The sequence below is a fragment of the Eptesicus fuscus genome, chromosome 10, assembly GCF_027574615.1.
Source record: "Eptesicus fuscus isolate TK198812 chromosome 10, DD_ASM_mEF_20220401, whole genome shotgun sequence".
Lineage (NCBI taxonomy): Eukaryota > Metazoa > Chordata > Mammalia > Chiroptera > Vespertilionidae > Eptesicus > Eptesicus fuscus.
Window position 1 is genome coordinate 18,467,031 of NC_072482.1, and position 11,727 is coordinate 18,478,757.

At 43.7% G+C, this 11,727-nt stretch overlaps 1 pseudogene; it reads left to right on the top strand.

Moving 5' to 3' along the window:
* Positions 1-8,539: 8,539 nt before the first annotated feature.
* Positions 8,540-9,388, top strand: LOC114226951 (phospholipid scramblase 3-like; annotated as a pseudogene).
* Positions 9,389-11,727: the final 2,339 nt, after the last annotated feature.

Sequence of the window (11,727 nt, forward strand, 5' to 3'; positions counted from 1 at the left end):
CTCTGGAAAAGGGAGAGACCTTCCTATCTGGGTTATGCAGCACTAGTGTTGGTACTTTGAGATCTTAAAATCTAGAACCTAAATGAAAATATGGGCTTTAACTTCCAGAAAAGAGTGACTTAGAAGTAAATTGTTAGTGACTCATTTTAAGTATTTGGTTTCTTTCCTTTTGGATGAACATTAGCAAATCCTGAAATAAATCTCTAATTGGTTATGTTTCAATAATGACAATATTTGTGGAAGCACTTTATACACTACCATTTCCTACACATTTACTGAAATGAAATATAAGTAAATAAAATAATTTTATTGTCATTATTGTTATTTTTATTATTATTATTATTATTATTACTATCTGAACACTAACTGGCATTATAATTGCATTTGTGAAGCTCTGTATTTCTGCTGTGGCCAGCAAGATCGAGTACCCCTCAAATTTAAGAAATCATTAATAGTATGAAATTTTTAAGTGGGAGACAACAGGGGAAGCAAGTCCTATGGATGTTCCACAAAGGGCTTTCCTAAATCTAAAAGGAGGAATGACTTGGGAATTCCTGTGTTTAGGAGCGGAGAGTGAAATGTGCTGTAACTTGAGCAGTGCCAAGGAGAAGTACAGATGGATGAAGAGATAGCCAGGCAGACGGTGCCAAGAGCAGCAGCTGCTGGGAGTGATTGCTGAGCAGGTGGTGTGATGGCATAGGCCACGACAGCCATCAGTGGTGAGAAGTCTAAGTTCATGTTAGAAGATTCTGAAACAGCTGTCCTGAACCTGGTACAAAATGAAGTCATTAATTTCAGTGACCATTTGTTAGTGTGCACTGGTGTTGAGTATTAGCTAAAGACAACCAATGGTTATCGATCAGAAGTATGCCTCTCTAAAAATAGTCATTAATTGCATATTTCCAATAATCAGATTGAGTAAAGCAAATATTATTAACTGAGTGTATACTTTCAGGAATAAGAAGGAGAGCTAATATTTCACATCGGGCATTATTATTGATTTTTTTTTAAGTACTACTAAATTACATAATTTATTAAGCCTTACAGCTAGTGTTCCTTAAGGTATGGAAACCTTCAGATGTATAACAAACGCATGGGATAATGGCTAAAAAAGTACATGTTCCTGGGTTCTTTCCTAAAATGGTTCACTCATACATTCTAAGAGTAAAGTCCCAAATCTGTAACTAATGGCCTTCTGTAGGGATTCTCATGCACACTAAGTGTAGAGTCCCCACCATAAGGACACTGGGTGGGTGGAGGGGGTTGGGGGATATTAGAAAAATGAAAGTCTATGTGAATGGGTAGAGTTGCAAATGAAAGGACATATTTGTCTTTTGTATATGGAAATTCAGATGGGATACTTATGAATTTCACTTAAGGCTAGATCCAAACGCTTAAATGCTCTTTCTCCAGGTTTCTGCCTGCTTGTCTCTGCTGGACTTCTCTCTACAGACTATCGAGGTTTACTTTCTGAACAACTTCTTTACTCATCCCTGAAAGTGGCTCCATTCATACTTGGGTTATTTGCTATAATTCCCAGGTCTGCAATGGCAAGTGTAATGACCGGAGAGATAAGTAAATATGGATCTAGCTAGAAAAAAAGATGGGGAGTGGGCCTGAAGAATCAACAGAGATTGTTACTGGGACCTCCATTTATTTATTTATTTATTTATTTGTTTATTTATTTTAGTCTGTGTGGCTTCATGCACTGACCCAAAGAAAAGCATGAACAGGAATTTGCAGAACAGAAAGAAAAACTATTGAATACTGAATTGGCAGATAAGCCCTGACTCACTGATGGAATGTAGGTTACAGATTGTATTGGGCAAATCTCAAGACCCCCTGCAGTTAGGGTGCTGAGTAGTGCTGGGAGCTGATTGGTTGGAGGTGAGAACATTTCTGAGGTCTGATCCCACATCCCTCTCTTTGCTCTCACAAGAAGATGGGGAGTGCGCCTGAAGAATCAACAGAGATTGTAGATTACAAGAGGTTGTTCTACCTTAGCGCTCAGGAGCAGAAACATAACTTAAGTCAAGATGTTATTTTTAGGTTCAAGCTACTGTTTTCTGCTGCCTTGGGGAGTTAGTGACCCTCTGGGGGAAAGATTAGGTCTCTAGGGTAGGGAGGAAGCGGGGAGGATGAGAAGGGGAAATGATTTTTAGAACTTGGATTTAAAACTAAATTTAATCAAAGTCATACTAGGTTTCAAGAACAGATCAAAATACTCATTGCTAAAGAAAATTGAATCTTATTATTCAGGAAATTAAAAAATGAAAGATTTATGTAGGCAATTGGCAGTCTTAGTTTTTTTAGAAAGCTCACCTTTATCCACCCTCTTATTCTTAGGTACAAATATTGTTCAAAAACTCCCTGACATCTTAACAAAGGAATATTAACAACGAAACTCTTATCACACCTCCATTTTACTTCCTCAAATTTATTTATTTATTTTTTAATTAATCAAGGGATTAAAAACAAATATTTTCTAGAAATTTAGCATGGGACCCAGAATGGATAATTCTGCAATGTTTTACTTTTAGACAAGAGTAGTAAAATGTATTGCCCACATTAAAAAAGAAGAAGAAAAAGAAGGAGGAGAAGGAGGAGGAGGAGGAGGAGGAGGAGGAGGAGGAGGAGGAGGAGGAGAAGGAGAAGAAGAAGAAGAAGAAGAAGAAGAAGAAGAAGAAGAAGAAGAAGAAGAAGAAGAAGAAGAAGAAGAAATGCTATTCATATAACTCAAATAAAAGTTTCTATCTTTGTGCCATGCTGAGAAACTTGGTTTTACCTGATTATTCTGTCACATAAAGATGCCCCATCTTAAAACTGATTTCCCCTGTGTCTCGACCAAACTAACAGGATATAAGATTTAAAACAGCCCTTGGGTTTTTAACAATATAAGATAAATAGCTCCCTATTATTGAGTGTTTATAATGTGTTAACTCCCACTACAATCCTACAGGGAAGCACTATAATCATTCTCCTTTTTCAGATGAAGGTATCTGAGATTGTAAGATATTAGATAACTTGGCCAAGACCACATAAGAAGTAATTTGTAAAGACAGGATTAGAATGCTTTCTGTTTGACCTCAATACATTATTTTAATCACGATGTCCATCATGCCAGTGACAGTAAATTTTATCCTCAAATTCCTAATTTATAAAATGGATATAACACTATTCTGCAGTGTAGCTGAGAATACAAAATGAAACACACCTAAAGTGACTAAGGCAATATTTAAGCTCCTTAACTGCAACATGTGCATTGTTGAATCACTGTGGCTTTGGAAGAAACAAAGTATTGTTTATTAGTTTGTTTATATTATTAGACCAAGAAATAACTCATATCATGTTTGCTCACAGTTTAATGTTTGAAGATGCTTGTATGCCCACTAATGTCAGGGGGGCAGAATATGAGGAAGTAGCTGGAATATTTGGTGAGCTCTATTGTTACTCAATATCTACGACCAACAAAACCATATTTTGATTTCAAGACAGGGTTATCATGATATAAATCTTAACTTTGCCTCAAATATAAGCATAATTATATAAATATTTAAATTAAGGGGGAAAATTCAACCAAATTTTCTTTAAGCTATATACAATATATTTTAGTTTTATAAAATTTTCACTTTTAAATGGTACTCAAATCACAGATTTTTAAAGAAGTAATTCTGACATTTATATGTCTTTATTTTTACAGCTAGTTGTAAATTACTCAGCTTTGCATGTAATATAATGAAGATTTTATATTTCTGGCATTAAAATCTGAAAATCTGAAATGATTACATCAGAGGGGGGATTTTTCTGCCTTCTTTTCTTTTTAATAACCATGTTTTAGTTATAACATGACTCATAATTAGCAAAATGCCACCAGAATCTCCTTAAAAATAATACGTGTTCTAAATGAAGAATACCAAAGCAGTCACTTTTTATTTATGATATTAACTATAAACTTTCTATATAACACCCAGTTATACCTGAGAAAATTTTCCTCTTGCCTCTTATTAAAGTTGTAATTTCCTTCTCTTTTGATTTTTAAGAGCACATTATAAAATTACTAGAGGCCCGGTGCACGAAATATCATGCACTGTGGCGGGGGGTTGTCCCTCAGCCTGGCCTGTGCCCTCTCACAGTCCGGAACCCCTCGCTTCTTACTGCCCACCTACAATGGAGGTGGGAAAAGCTCCTGCCACCCCGCTGCGCTCGCCAGCCATGAGCCCGGCTTCTGGCTGAGCAACACTCCCCCTGTGGAAGTGCACTGATCACCAGGGGACAGTTCCTGTGTTGAGCGTCTGCCTCCTGGTGGTCAGTGCATGTCATAGCGACCAGTTGTTCTGCTGTTCGGTCGATTTGCATATTAGGGTTTTATTATATAGGATGGTTAATATTTTTAAAATATGCGATCAACCTAATTAAGAACTTATTTTGCCCATGAATTTCCCTGGGTCATTACATTATATCTATATATAAGAACCATAACAAAGGAAATGATTTTAATTCTAAAAATTCCTATATAAGGCCAAAACCAGTTTGGCTCAGTGGATAGAGCGTCAGCCTGCGGACTGAAAGGTCCCAGGTTCGATTCCGGTCAAGGGCATGTACCTTGGTTGCAGGCACATCCCCAAGTAGGGGTTGTGCAAGAGGCAGCTGATCGATGTTTCTCTATCATCGATGTTTCTAACTCTCTATCCCTCTCTCTTCCTCTCTGTGAAAAATCAATAAAATAAAATAAATAATTCTAAAAATTCCTATAAGAATAACATTTTTCTGGCAGTGTTCATGAATACTTGTAGATATGCCAAACATAAATCATGAGAGTGTGCTGTTTGTCAGGAAATTAGACCCAGAATGGGTTATTGAATGAGTTAACAGTCCCCAAATGACATTGTGGATTTGTTTTGAAGAAAGCTATAAAAAGAAACACAAATTTACGTGAGTTTTTTTTTTGCTTTTGTAATCAACCGAGCTTTCTCTGTCTGTTCAGAGGGATTTTCTTAGTTACCAACTTTCTAACATGCTTTTCATTCTTCATTATAGGTAACTCAAAAAATATGTTTACTATGTCTGAACTTAGCTAGCAAGATAGAGACTCAATCTTTTACATTTAGTGTTAAGGGCCTGTGTTTATGAGTGATACGGGAATTTTGGACTGGAACGCATGGTCTCCCTCTGAGCAGGCTCTTTGTCCATCGGAGTCAAAGAATGAAACCACGGAAGGAAGATGGTATAGTAAATGGAAATTTATTGAAGGTACAGACTTCCACTGGAGAGGGGGAAAGAGTCCCACTGAGTCCCTTTTCCCTACAAGTTATAAAGACTGCAGATCTTTGTGCCTTGATATCCCCTCTGATCAGTCACTATTCCCTTAGATCGGTTCTATAGCAACTCCTAAATTTAAGCCTCAGGTGAAGTAGTGAAGTTCCCTCTGTTTTCTCCCTTATTGTTCTCCTATTCCTTCTGGGCTTTCTTCCTCCTTCTTTATTTTGTAAATATAGACCTTTTGCTACTCCCAGCTCCCTTGTCTTATGGAAATGCACCCTTTTTCAGCTCTGTAGCCCTGTGCTTTTTCCATGGACCCTTTAATTTTTAAAATTTCCTAAACCTGCCTATTTCACCCCTAAAATCTCCTTTCATGAGTATACCTATAATGTGAAGACTTTATTTTGCAGTCTTGAATATGTAACAATTTTGCAAAATGTGTTGTAAGCAAAGTATATATTCAAAATATCTCAGTGCCTGAATTTTGACTGAAGGGAACCTTATATAATGAAAGCCTAATGTGCAAATTGTTTAACCAGGAGTTCAACCACTCACTATGACATGCACTGACCACCAGGGGGTGGCACGGAACATGGCAGGTGTCAGTGACATGGTGCTGGCAGCGGGGGGACCAGTCCTGACCTATCATCCTGAAGACAGCAACCAGTGCTGGCAGCAGAGAGCAGGGCCACTGCCCTGCTCCCAGGTGCTGGGGGAGCTGGCTGGGGGGCTGGCCCTGAGCAATCGCCCCGCAGGTGGGATGGTGGAGCAAGTGAGGGGGCAGTGCCAGGCCATGGTGGGGTGCCAGGCAGGGCTGTGGGGCTGCGAGGCTGGGGGCATGAGTTGGGGTCAGATCCCAGCAGGCCACTCCGAGGGCCCCACCCATGCACAAATTCATGTACTGGGCCTCTAGTAGAGAAATAACACATACTTTTAAAGTAATTATATGATAATAATGATGAATATGATATAATTTATCATTTTGTATCTTGGCTACCAGATACTCAGCTAGCTGCTTTATCTGTAACTCTTACAACAACTCTTCAGGGAAGTTGCTTGAAAGAAGAAAGAGCTTTAGTAGTTACCCAAGATCATATAGCTATGACATTCTTGAGCTAGAATTGTAATCCATTGTTTTGTACTTTCTACTCATGATTTTTCAGCACGTTATATTATCTTATCTTATGGACATTGTTTTTCTCAATATTATACTTTTAAGTCTAGACACCATCATTTTGATGGAAAGTAAAGGATCGTTGCTTTCAGTTAATAAATTATGGATTGGCATCTAAACCAAAATATATGACATTGGAGATGCATGGTTATTTCTGTTCATTGAAAGCTCATTGATTTTTTTCCACCTAGTAAGATTTAATCTTTTATTTTAAAGCAATTTTATATAGCATCTTGATACTTAAAATATTTAATCTCTAAGTGGTGACATTTATTATGAAGAGTGTCCAGACTGACTGACATGTGGGCATCAACTTTTGACATCATTTTATGAATCTAGTTTTACAGAAAGCTCTTATTATTCTTTGATTTGTATTTTTACTATCAGTGTATTCATCAAGTCACATTATTTCCCAACAGAGTATTATATATATACTAGTGGCCCAGTACACAAAATTTGTGCATGGGGGGTGAAGTTTCCTCAGCCCAGCCTGCACCCTCTCTAATCAGGGACCCCTTGGGGGATGTCTGACTGCCATGGCAACCCAGCACTGACTGCAAGACTGACTTCTGGTCGGTCAAGCCTTTGGTCATTTGGATGTTACAGACCCTGGATTTTTTATATATCTACACTAATAAAAGGGAAACATGAAAATTGACCATCACTACACTACACCTACCAGCCAATCAGGAGTGAGTATGCAAATTAACCCAACAAAGATGGTGGTGGCCACAGAGCTGGAGTGAGCAGGAGGCTTGGGTTGCCCCCGATTAAGGAAGCCAAGCTTCCTGCCCGCCCTGGCCGGCCCTGGCCTCTGCTCAAGGCTACAAAGTTTCAATTATAGAAGATAAATAAATCCCAGATACCTACTTCCAGCCGGCCCTGGCCTCTGCTCAAGGTGGTGCTGGAAAAAAAAAAAAGAAAAAAAGGAGGGGCTGGGAGCTTGGGTTGCCGGGGGGTGTGGTCAGTCTGCAAACAGCCATCAGCCCCTCACCCAGGCTGGCCACACCCCCATGGCCAGATCCCTGTAAACGGGCAGTCAAACATCCCTCGAGGGGTCCCAGATTGGAGAGGGTGCAGGATGGGCTGAGGAACACCCTCCTCTCCCGTGCACAAATTTTGGATATAAATGACCGAAGGCTCAACCAAATGCCAGGCTAGGGAGCTGAGGGAATGGGAGCTGATCAATCAGTGGCAGCAGTGACTGGCAAGCAGTGACTGGCGAGTGGCTGAAAGGCAGACTTCTTGGTTCCTCCTCCTGGCTCTCAGACTCCAATCAATCGGTGGGGGAGGTGGGGCAGAACTGGGGACTGGCTCCCTTAGTAGTCCTTCAGGTTCAATCCCAAGAGGACAGGCCAGGCACCAACGGACCAGCGCTGCCAGCATAATCCTGATAGCGCTGCCGGCCTCCTGGAACTTGGCCTTGGGCACTATGGCTGCTTTCCCTCCTGAGATGCTCCACAAGGAAGCAAGGATGCCACCAGCAGCACCAGGGGCAACCAGCAGTGACTGCTTTCCCCATGCTTCCTCTGGGTCACTCGAGCCTGCCCTGCTCCAGATGAAGTGTGATCACTGCACACGGAAGAAATGTAGTAAAAAAATAAAAACCGATGATCAAGGGCCTGCCTCCATGAGCTCTCGGGAGCCTCTGAGTGCTGGGCACCCCGACTATTTTAGGTGCTTCAGGTGAGCGGGGGACGCAGAGGGGTCAGAAAACCTCCCTGGAGGTCAGGCCATCGGTCTGATTGTGGATCCATCCATCCTGCCGTCTGCCAACAGCCGCATGGATCCATCCATCCTGCCATCTTCCAACAGCTGCCTCTGCAGAGAATGGGAGAACAAAGGGAGGGGGCGGTTCTGCAAACCCCAGAGGGAATCCAGGGTCCCAGGTACTCTGCCCCACCCGCTGACACTTTTGGTTTCTCCCCAAGTGAGGGGCGCCGCCCGAGAGACCCTTGGCAGGCACCTGGTGCAGCTGCCTCTCCAAGTTTGCCTGTTCATCTTTGTGTCTGTCTCTGCGTCTGTCAGGCTGTCCCCGAGCTTGCCTCCAGTTCTAGAACTAAACTTCTGGTATAGCAACAACCTTTGAACCTTCATCCCTTTCCTATGGGAGGGTACTTCCCCCCCACAGGCTACACCCCTTTACCCGCTCCTCCCTACCCTGTGACCATTGGGTACCCGGAGCAGGTGTAGCATCCTGGGCCCAGACCAGCTCCAGTGCCCACCCACGTGCCTGCCCCTGTGCCCGGATTTGCTCTCTTCCCTCACCTGTCCCCAGTGCCCTGGGGCCTGCTGCCGGGCCTGCTGCCCCCCTCTTGCCACTGCCCAGGGTGCCTTCTGGCCTCAAATTCTTGGTGCCGATTGATCAGATTCTGATTCACCAGAGGGCTGGGCCAGTGGAAACGCTCCCAGGCTGGGAGACAAGTAACCGGTATGAACTGCGCTCAGGGGCTGGACAGCCCCTGTGTCAGGCAGCTGAAGAGAGCAACTGCTGTGCACATCTGTGCTGCGGGGCCCACCGGCTCCTTCGTGTCCGTCTGGTGGACTCCGGGGACCAAGAGATGGAAGTACAGTTGCCACCAGGCACCACCATTGGCCATGTGCTGCAGACCTGGCATCCCTTCCTCCTCAAGTTCTCCATTCAAGAGGCCGATCGCCTTATGATCCTGAGAGTGGTGGGGCCCTGCTGGACCTGTGGCTGTGGCACGGACACCAACTTTGAGGTGAAGACTCTGGATGAGTTCCATAGTGTGGGCCACATCAGCAAGCAGGGGGGCGAGGGGGGGAGGGGAACTGCTCCAAGAAGCCCTCATGGATGCAGATGACTTTGGCTTGCAGTTCCTACTGGATCTGGATGTGAGAGTGAAGGCTGTACTGCTGGGAGCCACATTCCTCATTGACTACATGTTCTTTGAGAAGCGAGGAGGCACTGGGCACTCTGCCATCAGCAGTTAGATGGCATCTCAGGGTGAGGACTATCACCTCAGCCAGAAGTCAAGATGGTCACCTGGCCTGGCCTGGTTCCTCCTCAGAGTCAGCCCTTTTCCTCCGTGTGCACTGCAGAGGACAGACAGGGATGCCTAAGAGGCTGGGGCCATGGTGCCCCATCCCTATCCTACTCCCCTGGCCTCCTTCACCTGTGGCCCCTACAGAAGGGTATGTATGAGAGCCCTTCCCCTGCTATCTCACCACTGTCTCCGGCCATCCCTCAGCACACAGGCATATCGGCTTTCAAACTTGCCCTACTCACTTCCTCTCATCCCCCTCTAGGGCTTCTGCTATGGATGGGGCCTTTGGAATCCAGGGCTCTGGGGTTTTACAACAGAACTGAGGTGAGAAAGGGCAAACAGCACCAAAGATGGCTGATATGGCCACACACTTCTGCCTCAGCTTGACCAATTAGGTCAGCCTCAGAACATGACACTCAGAAGGGATCCCAACTTCCCCAGCAACAGCTCTAGAACCTTGGCCCCAGTGCCAACCTCTTCTCCTCCTTGGCCCTCCCCACAGCTAGTGCTTGCTGCAGCTCCCTGTGCCTTACTGAATCACCCCTTCCTTCCTTGTTCCTACAAAGGAGGCTGCATCTCTGTATGTTATATTCATATAAACTTGGTAACATTTTGGGGAAAAAAACGATGACCAAGAGAACACCACAGTCAATGTCTGGAATCCGGCTCAGGAAAACAGAGAGAAGGGAGAATTCCATAAGTTGGCAGATGCCAAGATATTTCTGAGTTGTGTGAATGCAGAGGAAGGAGTCCAAGTTTCTTAGCAGTGGTAAGGACCAGCGAGCAGGCGGGCAGTAAGGAGCGAGGGGTTCTAGACTGTGAGAGGGATTTCCAACTGTCCAAGGCAGACATCCCCTGAGGGGTCCTGGACTGCGAGAGGGTGCAGGCTGGGATGAGGGACCCCCCTCCCAGTGCACAAATTTTGTGCACCAGGCCTCTAGTATATATATATATATATATCCTACCTAATAATAGACAAATATGCAAATTGACCGTACCTTTGCTATGCCCACGATTGGCCAGGAGGCGCGAGGGGGTGGGACTCGGGGTGGCCGGGGTAGCTGATTGGGCTGGCGGGACACTGAGCTGCGTCGCCAGCAGCGGTACGAGCTCAGCGTCTGCGCCATGTCTGTGCTGTGACACAGAAGGGGCCTCTGGGGCAGCGAGCTGACGTCCCGCCGCGTGGACAAATCAGAGCAGGCTTCTGAAAGGCCTGCTGCCTGAGCGGACAGGCACTCAGCTCCCACACTTTTGCTTTCGATTGCGGGGGAGCTGGGTGCCTGTCCACTCAGGCACCAGGCCTTTCAGAAGCCTCCCCCACGCCAGAGGCTTCTGAAAGGCCTGGTGCACCAGTGATTGAAAGCGAAAGCGTGAGATCTGGGTGCCTGTCCACTCAGGCACCAGGCCTTTCAGAAGCCTCTGGCGCCTGGTGCACCATCAGACAAGCACCCAGCTCCCCTGTGATCGAAAGTGAAAGCGTGTAGGGCACCCTACACGTGCATGATTCAATCATGCACTGGGCCTCTAGTATATATAATATATATATATATATATATATATATATATATATACACATACATACATATATATATATATATATATATATATATATATATTATAATTGATTTCAGAAAGGAAGGGATAGGGAGAGAGAGAGATAAGAACATTAATGATGAGAGAGAATCATCCATCAAGTGCCTCTTGCACACGCCCTAACTGTAGATCAAGCCTGAAATCCGGTCATGTGCCATGACTGGGGATTGAATTGTGACCTCCTGGTTCATAAGTCAATGGTCAACCACTGAGCCACACCTGCCGGCTCCAACAGAGTATTTTAAATTTGGTATCTGTAGTAATACATTTACATGCAATTTTAACTCATTTCTTTCAGCCTGGCAACTAAAAGGGAAAGAGATGGCAGGACAATAATAAGAGTTTGGAGATAGAAAGTATTTATTATGAGTCTTGTTTGAATAAGATGAATAATTATAAAAAGATGCAATTTTGTAATGAAATGAATTAAGTCTGATGATTGAGTTCTCCTTTTTCTCATTTGAAACATCTCATCAAAGCAGCGTAACCTTCAATAGCCAACAAAGGGCTATTGCCAACTCAATGATCTCTTTTATTTATTTGATCTCAACTTTACCCTTCAAGGGAACTAGCCTTGTTGTTATGTAAAAATTTGGGGAAAGAAAGTAAGACAGCAAAACTGAATATGGATATTATTTAAGAAAAAAAAAAAACATAAAGGGCCCCAAATAGCCTCACTTATGCTGGAAGCCT